Here is a 13,176-nt window from a genome sequence, read left to right on the forward strand (position 1 = left end):
TCGATACTCAATTATTGTGCCCAAGATACTGTATATTCGATGTGTTGAGTCTCCGGACATTTGATTCCATTTTGCTGTTGTCTCTTTTCTGTTGATGTTGGTTTGTTTTTCACGAGAGACAAAACGTGTTCGTCGCTGTCCTTGAACAGGGATGCTTCCATTGACGCGGAAGTGGAAGCCAATACTGTTGTCAAAGGGCTTTCAGTCGGACTCTTTTCTCCGGCTAATTCGTTAGTTAAAAGGCATGGTCCTGTAAAGTCTAACAAACGCCATTAGCGAGACAATGTAGAATTCTTGCTATCGGCGTTTCACTTAAATCCAAGTCGAAGCCGTATTCCTCAACCAATTGGCGGAGGTGAGATGAATGGACGCCAAACACTGAATGTCACCAGTACACTCACTGTGCACGTTGAACTGTGTGGTTTGTAGCTGCTGCGCCGTTTTATGGACGAAGTGCTGAAGATATCCTCCATCTACTGTGGGTGGATTAAATAGTCAGTCCCGGAGATTGTACTGGGGAATCATGAGGAACCATTGCTTATATTGTTCACTGTATTAATCTGTCGAGCCTTATCCCAATATAAGTTTAATCCAGTTGTGGCGTTAAGCTTACTATCAAATAAATACAAATCAATCCATTCCCAGGCTAACAATAAATATAATTCCTCAGATGATATATTTAATAAAAAAGTTTCCATGTTATTTGCATTATTAAAAATGCATGCCACGTACAGTTAAATGACGGTGTGTACACACGCACGAGCGTAAAGTGTTTGCACATGAGAACAATTTGGATTGCATTGTACCACACACCGTTGAATTCAGTGTACGTTTCACCTCTCGTGACTTTTCACCCACGTAAATAAAAGTGTATCCTTCCACGTTTGAAAAACAAGGATGAATTTAGCACAATACTTTCTTGTATAGTCATGTTTTATCAGTGCACCAAAATATGCATAAGTGATAACTAAAGCTGATTTTAAAAATTGATAATTTGCATATTCAGATGGCGAAAAGACACCTCAGACTATTACAGTGAGAACATACGTATTTAGTGTTTCGGCCAGGGTTAAGTGCGCCCTCATCTCCGATAGACGTGGCATGTATCTCTTATAAATTGTGTAGGACAAAAAACGTTTATGCGAACTACAGATCGCGCCCTCTATTTTGAAAATACCAGGAAATAGTGTTAGTAATAAATAACGTGATGGTATCCTACCATACACCTTCATAAACCCGTCCGATTATACATGACGTTAACTTGCGTTCGATTTTGATTTGGTATATCTACTAGTATTAGTTTAATCTCTTCGAGTCGCCAATCTTGACAACTTGAAGGAAAGTATACGACAGCAACATTACGTGGCCAGTTCCTTGTGGAAACTTTTTATGTCGAAACTGAATATAAAAAATATAAATAAACCTCCGCCACCCAACAACTGTGAATAAACCAAATAATTATGTTATAAAGATTCGGATTAATGTAATTTCACCTCATTTGTTACCTCCATTCAAAAAGCACAAAAGAAAACACGTCAATTTGCTAACAATAATAAGATTATGATTAATTAAATTAGGTAACTATTTGTCTCTTAAGAAAATTAATTCATACAAGCTTTACTCAAACATATTAATACATTGCTCGGTCATTGTATGATGTACGGTCGCGCAGAATTAGTGGATGATCACTGAACCCAAATACCAAATTTAGGATCATAGGATATTGTATTTGAAACGTGCACAATGCATAATTACTAAATTTCATTAAGACACACAAATACAGTAATATAATAATAACTGAAATAAATCTAGGATTTGGGTGAAATATTTCGCCAATATTTTATAAATAAATGTATGGTTACTAGACTAGACTAGAAAATATTGCTTAAAACTTCATTTAGTGGAAATGTGTTGGTACTCCGGCATGTACACATATAGAGATGCTAGACTGTATTCCTACACTCATTCACCGAGTGTGTACTATGTGTGTCTGTGTTGCTGCCTGACACCAGAATCGGTACAAGAAATGAACCATTCAGAGTAACCACACTAGGATGTATCAAAATACCCGGTAGCACGTATAACGCGATACCTTCGTAATTTGAGTTCGCTACGGCTAATATACGACACCGTGAATTGCCGTGACAAGTCGCCTCTATATGGTAGGCAATATAAAGTAGTATTTGATGGACATCATGCGTGGCGTTGCATCGGAGTGTGAACTACGTGCGCCCTTTCAGCGTGAATAATAATAACTTCCACAAAGTACTACATACGAAATGCAAGAAAGCGTGGTTTCCTTTCAATGTTAAGAATGCGCTTCAGGCTGGTGGCGTGAGTGCATTGGCAGCTATGTGGAGCGTGTTGTGCTTTCCACGTTACTTTACTAGACATTGGGCGTATCATGATTTCATCTGGGCCACTCAGGTTTACACATAAAATTCACATGTAAAAATCTACACGATTTCCACGACGTTGGATGTCCACTGTCATGATATAGTGGTGCCCGCGGCCGTCGCGTCATCAGAAACTCTTTCATTGTTATCGTCTCATTTCAGATACTGTATATTTACTGTTAACAAAATGTCGTCCATGTTCAGGTCATTTTCTCCCATTAATTGATTTGGAAGCGGCAGTATGGACAAATTTTATTATTTTTAAACATTTTGTTAATATTACATCTTGATTAATGGTATGAAAGTATAACCCTTTCCGCGATGATATGCTGGAAATTTATAATGCGCATGCGTCCCGGAATTACCAATATACACATAGTATGTACAGGCAACTAACAACTCAGGTTTTCAGTATTTTAGTAAAGTGACTTTTTTCAGCGAAAACGGTATTTTAAGTTTACTACAAAATCATATTCTAATGTTTTTTATCAAGATGTAATATCAAGCCATAGTATTAAACATGCCCGAAGTTATCCACATTTTCTCTTTAATATTAAACTAATTACTTTAGTAACAAGTTAACAGTTTGTACGTATTCAGAACACCAATTATTGTCCGAGTTCATGAATGCATCGTAGTCTGACTGCGTCTCGGTGACATAGTATAGAGTATTGCTCGGGATATTTGATTTGATGCCATGCTTCCCAGTGGTGTTTAGTAACACAGGCAAGCCTATCCGACAAATATATTATTAATATCCACATTAATTGGCCTGATATTGTTGTAAGAAACTTGAATAAACACTTCATAACAAATGCATGAATCGAACGAGTGTTGTTGGTTTTCTCTGAGGGCAGGGTGAGAACGTATGATATGCGCATGCGTGTATCGACTTGTGTTCATTGTCAGAAAGCCTGGGCACTGGGCGAGCCGTTGAGAGCCTACGCGAATCTTGTTATTTCAAAGAATGAAAGTTTCGAGGGTGAGTACAAACTGAGATCCGTAGTATGCTCATGTTAGTTGTGTTAATATATAGCGTGTGGTTGTTTATGATAAGAGATAACTAATCCGGTGATCGGTGGGAAAATACCTGGTGGTCGCGAGCGGTTTAATGAATGGCCTCGGTACAATGCCGTATTGCAGAATGTACAAGGTATTTTTTTTAAACGTACGGTTCCCAAGTGACTCTCGACGGACCTGTAAAGTTCATCAAAGCAGTGTCCTTTTCTGGGCACCATTTTCTGTTCTGTGTGTGCGCTTGAGAGACTTTTAAGCGGCAATGAATGCCCAGTGAATGTAAACACAGAGTTATGGGCATGCCACGCCAGCAACGTTAACCCAACCCTCTTCGATTCACAATTCCGTGTCCCGTATGGTCGCATTTTCTATGGCGAATTATAGAAACTATTCGGAGATGTTAATTAAATTTTTCCCATTTTACATGAGTATACCAGACGTTGTGTCGTGAACACGTGCTTTCTTTTTTTAAAGGAACCAGGTTGACATTTTATTTGTAACCATGGTGAATTGTGAATGCGGTGCCTTGAGTATTTAGTTTATGGTAGACAATGAAAGCAGTGTAGCAGAACAAACTCCCTGTTTTTATTGGTACAAACACGGGTTATTTCGTTGGCGTTGTGGTTCTGTTACATTATAAACCACGGATTATGTTTACGGCCGTGGAATTGACGCTGCGCGTGTGTACGACGTACAACGCCCGAGTACACGTTTCCGTAGAAGCATGGAGGTATATCTGTTAATACCTCCATGGTAGAAGCAACCCGCTTTTCAAGACCCCGTTCTGTCAAAGGTTGGGTTTCGACACATTTGCATATAAATGGACTCTGTTTCAGCGACCTTGGTGCTTTGGAGTGTTAAACACGTCGTTTCAGTCCCGAAGCGTACACCACATGCCACACAAACGTACTTGTCACACAAATAGCTTGGCAGTGATTAATTCGTATTGCGTGACAGGGTAAACGAATTAATGAAATAGTGACACGGTCAAATTTCAGTCAATTTCTGAGTCACACACCTTGCCATGTTGGGTATAAACACGTAAATCACTGACCGACGTCAGAATGTTACTTTGGTAAAGTACACGTAATGGGGGAGTCACAAAGATGCTAACAGCGCTGTAAACTCAATTTTATAGTAGTCGTTCACGGTTTTGATTTGTGTCCACTGTCTTTTAACAATAGACAGTCGAATTCAATGGTCCAGCTTTGTTTTATGTACACGAATGTTTAACTATATTGCGTTTGTATTCTGCAAAGAAGTGTACAATACCATGAACGCTTTCTTTTGAGATGTTAATCTACTCATAAATTACAAGGGTGTCAACTGGTGTTTGGGACGCTCTTTATTGCAATATCGTGGAACGAGTACACGTTGTTCCAGCTAGCCATGTAGAAGAGCCTGAACGCTTTGTTTTGTCCGTTCTTCGTCGACTTGGAATCGTCCCCGTTCATTGCGTACAATGTAGATGGCGTAATTATGCGAACATTGATTCGATAACGTATTGTCTCATATATGCATATATAAATAACAACAATATGGCGGACCTTCTTTTTTTAATAATGGCGGATGTTAGCTTCACTTACTGGCGTACACCGATGTACGTTTCCAGATTGTTACACCGTCAACTGATCTCACTACATGTATAGCGGCGCAACAGTCGTCGAATCACTGCGCGTCTGATATGGTGAGCGCCACGTGATGTAACATACACGACGCGTGTAAAATACATTGTTTGACAGACCCCGAAAGAGACGCTCGTCCGTAGATAAAAATGCTAGACCAGTGTTTTATTATGTCCAATAGCCCCACGGGCTGGCCGGACATTTAGCGTAGTTGCTTCAACAGAGTTGGCCATGTTTAGAATATATATTATGCCACTTGGACTCTGATTGGATAGACACAGGGAGTGTCTCCTACGTTAATATTACATGAATCGTAATCGGTATTATGAAAAACAGTTGATTTCTACACCGTCTGTAACAAATGCAGACCCAAAATCATAAAACGGCTAATTGGGGAAAGAAAAGAACATGGACGCTAAACTAGCATATAGAAGGGATGAAAGTGCCAACTTACACTGAAACTACCGCCTCTGCGTTAAAGGAGGGGGTCTGAAATGAAACCGTACACAACCTATGTCACAGGAATGGTTTTATTATTCTGAAAACGTTATATCTAGTATCTAGTTTGTCAAAGTTACACAGATTTAGACGGTAAATAGTTGTCAGCTATGTGGCAATAACATATTTTGTTAATCACCCACAAAACAAACATTTTAATATTTCGAAACACGGTGATTAGCTTTTACTCGTTTGGGGGGATCAAACTTATCCATCTACTAGGAGTAAATGTCCTCGTAATGATATTCAGTATTTAGCGAGAATAAACAGCATCGGCAAGCCGGACAACACACTGAAGGGAGCTGGGGTCACGCGGTCACATGTTACGTTCACCTTTGCAAATCTAATTTAGATGTACACCGCGTAACATTAACATCAGGACGTTCGTGCCTAACAGCAAACGCCGACATAGCTGAGGTTAAACCATCACAGTCATCAAATAAAACACAGTATTTATTGTCTATAAATGTATTTTTGATGAGCTGGCAAACTCGTAGATTTTGAATTAACTTTGAATTATTGGCTTTCCGTCGGTCCCCGGTGAGTAAGTCGACTGTTACTGAGTAAATTGCCCGTCTTAATGCGTCGTACATATATTTTCAGCTTCAGTTGATGCGTAATCCACCTCAGGGAGTCTCTTATAGTACCCGCTGAATGCATTTTTACTGAGAGTTATCTGCCGTCTTTTCGTTTTTCTTCGGTTTCCGCTGCGAGTATCACGTCTGTTAGACACTTTCGAGGCGTGTTCCGGTTTGTGTACTTTGCCGAAAAAATGTATACCATTTGTTAAATCAGATTTCGTTGTGAAAAAAAACAACAACACATCTTAAACACTTGAGAATTTATTGTATGTCCTGTTCTCTCTATTTCCTATATATTTCCCAAAGCAATTACGTTTTTTTATTAAGCCGGAATTATTTGGCTTGTTCCTGATTGAAATGCACATATAGGAAAACCGAGTCTGTGTATAATCATCCTCATCATGGTTTTGGCGTGTATATATAAAAGGGCGGTGGTCGTCGTCGCGCAGTGTGTGTTCGAATTTCAATGCGTTTTACACGCGTTGTGTATGTCGCTATGAGTCCCAAATTGAGCAGGACGCGGCGCGACGACCATCGCCCTTTAATGTATAGTAGAAAATAATCATTTTCTCACATACGACTTTCATTTTTAGTTGCGATCGTCGCCGCATGCACGGTTGTGGTGCGAGTGCCGAGATCGTCCGCGAAATACAACGGTGTATAATGTGGTGATTGAGAGGAAAAGTAATTTACCTTGAGAAATATGTCCCTTGATGAAGGAGGTCGAAACAAAAAACACGGATAACATCTCCAATGAGACGACTGACAATAAAATCTACATGAAGTCAGTGTGGCGCCAGTAGACTTTTACATTCACACCTTTGATATATTGACTATGCTATGTTCGCAGTAATAACATGTTAACTGATGGTTGTATATATTTTTAAATAAATCATCGGGATAGTAGTGAGTAGTATCAATGAATCTTTGACTTGTCATTCCATTTAGTAAAGCTCACCCCCAGATTTTAACGAGTACTACTCGTGTAGGTTGGCAGGTATTTATAAATTAATTGTAAAATAGCAATTTTCCGCAAAATTATTTCTTTTTTTGCTGAATAAATAAATAGATAAATAAATTGGATAGAATTAGTGCTCTAGGTAAAACAAAAGTTGTATATTAGTTTTACATAATGACTCGGGGCATTTTGTTATATTTGGTTGATTTTTTTGCTGAATAAATAAATAGATAAATAAATAAATTGGATAGAATTATTGTTCTAGTTAAAAAATGGTATAGCAGTATTGATTGTATATAATTACTCGAGGCATTTTGTTACATACCCTTATAGCATTGTGTTAATTTCCACTGCTGTTCAATTTCACTACAAATTCGATATTTTGAGCATAATCACTGGAATCGTTCTATTGTATTTTACATAGATTTCATACTATTTCATACTATCACAAAGCGAAATTAACACCCTGTGCCAGAGTATTAAAGCATTCACAAAGTGAAACTAATTACGTTATTATACGTACTAGACAACAACAGCAATAATGTTATCATGCATGTACACAATTAACTTGCACTGATCAACTTGGGAGGATCGATATGAGATATCCACTAAACCCAGGGACGTTTTCCTGTGCACATACTTCCGGTTATTTGTGAGTTATTGGAACCGACAAAGGAAGCTTCCAAAAAGGCAAGTACGTGATTAGAGAAGGGTTATTATTATCATTATAGCGTTGGCCTTCAGTATCTGTTTAACGTACCGATATAAATAACGAGAATCGCTCCACAAATCTGGGATTATCATTTCTTTGCCTTAATTCGAACGGTTAACTCTACTACTCGTTACGAGATTGAAATTTACAACTGGTTTGATTGTATGTGGTGCCCCGTGACCTTTCACCTAACACGAATACCTCTCCCGAGGCTTGTTTCTTGGCGAATAACGAAATGATCTCGAGAGCTCGGCGAATTAAACAGTTCAATTTGAGATTTGCTTTAAAATAAAATTATGCTCCTGTAATTTAACATGAAACATCGTGGCAATGAGTTATGTTGCTTTATGGGCGAAGCTGGTTGCTTTTAATATTCATATATCATAGCTAATTTACATTAAATACATCACTATCTGTAATATAATCTATAAGTTCTAAGGGCGAATTACAAGATTATTGATGAGCGTAATTTTTCATCCAAAATCATTTTTTTAACTATTTTGCAGTTCAGTGTGTGTGGTTTTGCTCATTATTTAATCTCAGATATGTATATTGCTTTGCTGTAATTATTCTGAAAACCGCTGCTGCAGTACATGAATGTTGTATAGACAACGGTGTAGTCACGTCGGATGCCACTCATTATTGAAAATGGCCCGGAGAATTTCAATTTCGCCAGTTATAGCACGGTCTGATATCACAGATATAAGCAGGGGCTGTGATTAAAGTACCACATTATTCGATCAGAATGTTCGACAATGTGATTTACATGCGTTTTATATGTCGTATGGGACCCATGTGCAACACGACGCGGTGTGACGGCTATGTCGTATCAACGTCGATATGCAGTGTACGACGACCGTAACGTGGGTGTGTTTGGAGAATAAAACACACAATGAGCGGAGTTAATTTCACGTCAAAATCTCCGATCACGCATCACATCAATCGATGATTGATCATACCCAATTTAATAGACAAACAGACCGTCTGTGAAATATAAAACAATGCATCTGCACTTTTTGATTGCAAATGCGACTTACTTACATCGACAGAGCAAGCAGAAAACGCGTAATCTTTAAATGGCGTGTTTTGTCCCCGGGGTTTGTCTAGATCCTATCTAGCACGGGTAACCACGTCTAGGTTTGAGAAGATCTCACAGGTTTGGCTAATAACACCATATATACATGTAATTGTGTCAGTGACGCTCTTCACAACGAACACCTACCTATATAATATCATTTGTTCGCCGCGCAGGAAGGGCCTTTGATGTCCACCGACAAGTTGTATGCACGGACGACAATGCGATTAAAGGGAGCTCGCAGCTCAATACAGCTCAATGTGGTTTTTCCATAAACGTATACTAGTACTTGATACTCTTTTAAGGGGTGACTGACTGTTTTCTATCATCCGCCCACTAATTCTCTAATTCACAGACGACTACATTTTGATAAAAAAAACATGTCCCTTGCTTTAAGTTAGTACGCTGTTCAAACCCTGGTGCTTTTTTTGTGTGAAACTGTTTATCAATTTGAACTGCGAATATTTCGCGATGCTCATCAAAGCGAGTGAAAAATTGTGACGTCATTATACTGCGTGTTGCGATAATATCAACCACCTCGGACAAAATACCGATTCTTACAATTTATATAGTAGTTGCACTCATTGAGAATATACCAGTACATATTTTCCATAATACCCAAAAATAATTGTATTTAAGAATGTAAAAATTGTTTTGAACCATATCATACTATATATTTTTTAATGAAAGACTATACTTCACAAAAATTAAAAGTCGATATTACGTTAGGTACAAACGTCCTGTGGTCATGTGATTTCTAAGTAAACTACTAAAGTAAATTAATAATTTATTGAAATATTGTGAAGAAATTAAAAGCAGCCTAGGTACCACCATTTTTTTCTTGAGACAATTTCACATGGAAAATTAAACACGCGGAATATAATCATCACATCTTATATATTTTTGAAATTTATGATATTTGTGGTTTTCAAAGTTACCAGAATATTTTTTGTTATTCAGGCACTAGTAGCCATTTTTTTGATTGTGTAAATTTATAAATCGTATCTACAATCTCTGAAAAACGTGAAAGAAATCTGATCAACGCGCGCCGAATATTACTCATGTGATTGATGATTATGATGTCAGATTGTGAAGTTGCTCTCCTGTCTTGATTTTATATCATGATATCTACAATGACCAATATGTTTGGTGTTCGATAAAACGTAGATGATTGATAAGCAAGATTGTTTATTAATTATTTAAAATAAATGCAAATTTAGCTAACATAACAATGGAAGTTCTTAACTTGTTATGCATATTACATTTATTATAGATCTCTGAAATAGAATAATTAGAAATAGCTATAGCTACAAAGAATAAAAATGCTCAATTTGATCAAAAAGTGCCAAGAAAATGTTTACTACACCCTTAAACATTGCGTCGTATCGATTTAACAACATTCTATATAATGATCGGAGGCGGTAACAATCGGACTATGTGAGTCATCAATACTAAACGGATTTCTCAATGAAATTAACGACTTCTTTGGTGCTGAGAACGATAAGCCCCTTCATCGAAGATAATTGAAGCCCGTTATCCCTTCATACGGAATGACACTTACGGAAGCTAATCTCACCAAAAAAATCAGTCTGCTTTTATTCGTCAACGATTTGACCGATCATGCGAATATGCAAACTCTCATGTGGATGTTCGAAAACGCTGTCTTGTTCAATTTTATTATAATGTCGTAACTTATTCTATTATATTTGCCTTTCTCGAGTGGTTATCTCACTAATACGATTTTATTTGCCCCAAATACAGTTTTTCATTCAAAGTGGAGGGTTTTCACCTGCGCACGTGTGGGAATTTAGTCGTAAGCGACAAAAAGCGCAAAGGCCCATGGGAAGACAACGATAAAGCTATGGCCATATGTCGCATGCGCGGGTGACGACTCCCCCGCTTTAAGTATTGTGGGTAACCTATATGGGAGGAGCGGGGGGGTGACTCAACAATAAAATGATTGCTAGCACATTTATGAATCCTTAAAGTTGAGATGAGTTAGTGGAGGATTACTACTTGTTGTCACTATCAAGTTTTCCGAAGTGATTATGCAAATTACTCCAATCCTCCTGTAATTAAACTTGATCCAGACGATATTCAGAATTATTATGTTGAATGTCTGAAACCAACGAACACATCGCCCAGGCTTTTGGACGTTTCAGTGTCACGTGGTAATTTTGTACGCGTACATCATCAAATCGGACATTTTGTTCGATCCCAGTGCTATAATAATTAAAATCGTCCTCCAAATATGTATTCAACACGCTGTGAAATGCATATACTATTTTTGGCTTGAAATGCTGCGCTGTGTGCATGGTTACCCGAAGTATGGTTATCCGAATTCGAACAAGATTTGCTGACTGAAACGAAAATGATACCACTCACATTGTCTATCTAACCATGATAGGATATACTGCCTTTATAACATATAACATTTATAACGTACACGTTCGTGGTCACCTCGCGATCCGCAAAACAAAATACTTTATTCTTTTGAGAGCTTTACTAGCACTTAGAGTAAAAATGAAGATTTATCGTCTCCTTTCTTCGCAGCTTTACAGTGAGGTTAAATCTTTCGTCTGGAAGGTTGCATCTCGGTTCTATCAATTGTAATTCTACGTCTTATTCTTTGTATGACGTTGATTAACGAGGTTCATAATGGATAATATTTCCTGCATAATTTACATGCAACCCGAACTACAGTTTTAGATATATTATCTGACTGCCATGACCCTTATGTTTGGAAAGTAAAAAAAAAAGTGCCATCAGTACTAGTATGTCTGCGTTGTCAGATTTCATCCAGAATCGAAACCAACATCAGAAATATATACGTATTTCAATAATATAATTAAAGTAGTTAAAAAACATAATGCCGCATGAAAACAATTGAAATTGCTTAATTCTGAATTTTCACGTAGGAAGTCTGTGATATCTTAATATAAAACACATAATTTGACGGACGCGGGTACTCTTTTTATACAGATAAATGAACTAAGATCTTGAGGCGCGATAGATTGGCTTTGAAATTCTAAATCCACGTTTAGCGTTCTTTTTTTACCAAATCGCCATGTTATGCAAAACCTCTGTTTTAGATCAATCTTTTGTCGCATATGCTGAAAATCGTCTCCACAAAGAAAAAAAAAAACGATGTCTAGCTGATTACCGCCACGTTATCAGCATTTTAATCACAACATAAAGCCACCTGTATCCGAGTATGAATCATAATTCGGTATATTAGTATTAAAATATACAGTAATCGCCTCAGTGTTACGGTCCCAATCATTTGACAAGCTTCCTTCTCACAAAATTCACTGTGACGGTCGTTAAAGTTACTATACATTTCATTCGATGTAGTTCAGCGTACTTAAATGGAACGTTATAACACACAGTACATATATATTTTGATAATATTTCCATGAACAATGCGATTGGTAGTAAGATTCGTCTAAGTGATTTCGGTCGGGGTGCTTTGTTTTATATATATATTCCCCAAAGATTACCCTCGTCACGGGGCCTTTGCGTGGTTCAAAATCAACATGACGATTATTGACAATTTCTCCCCCAACCCATATATTAAAGCGCTGTGGTAGTCGCACAGCGCGTGTTCGAATTTCAGGTAAATAAACAATGTATTTTACACGCGTTGTATCCGTCGATATGAGTCCAATATTGAACAGGACGCGACACGACGACTGCCGCCCTTTAAAGACAGTTCATTTTCAACAATTGAGATACAATATTGGACAGTATTGTATTGCCGTTATCCCACAAAAATGTCAAGAAATGTGACATTTAGTGATCAAACACTAGTCTAAGTCGTACACACGCTTCAGATGGACTTCTCAACAGACGAAGCCCCGGTCGCCCCACCGTGACAGTGGAGACAGAAGAAAAAATAAACACGCGGCGATCACAGACATCTCGTTTTTAGCGTAATATTCGCGGTGACACAACCAGTTGACTCATCGTATCAAGTATCGCAAATCCCCGAATAAGCGGAGTAGATCTATATGTAAAACATATTACAATATCGACTCACTTTACTGAATAAATGACGAATTAACCTTTATAGAGATTCATCCATCACCATAGAAATGACAGCTTTGCTTCTTTTTTAATCAACAGAACACCGTTCTTTCTAATCAGTATTTATGTCTCACTTTTCGCTGGCTACGCGTCTTTGAAATTCAAGCTTGTTCTTTTTTCACTTGTAAGTGGGCTCACTATTTTTCCACGTAATTTGGCTGATTCTTCTCAAATAGCGCGTCGCATATAATTACTAATGTAACACTACGGTGAGTGTCATCAACCATT

At 37.8% G+C, this 13,176-nt stretch overlaps 1 protein-coding gene across 2 annotated transcripts in view; it reads left to right on the top strand.

Annotated features, from left to right (window-relative positions):
- LOC102807554 (uncharacterized) overlaps positions 1-13,176 on the top strand; it is a 60,079-nt gene that overhangs the window by 1,461 nt on the left and 45,442 nt on the right. The window contains exon 1 of one of the 2 annotated variants that reach the window (XM_085497877.1): positions 3,301-3,378. The exons of the other annotated variant lie outside the window; for it this stretch is intronic. The gene's annotated coding sequence lies outside the window, so the exon portion shown is untranslated. Of the gene's footprint in view, positions 1-3,300; positions 3,379-13,176 lie in introns of those variants that run through there. 2 annotated transcript variants of the gene reach the window in all.

Source organism: Saccoglossus kowalevskii, chromosome 4 (assembly GCF_978046115.1).
Source record: "Saccoglossus kowalevskii chromosome 4, keSacKowa6.1, whole genome shotgun sequence".
In the NCBI taxonomy this organism is placed as follows: Eukaryota; Metazoa; Hemichordata; class Enteropneusta; family Harrimaniidae; genus Saccoglossus; species Saccoglossus kowalevskii.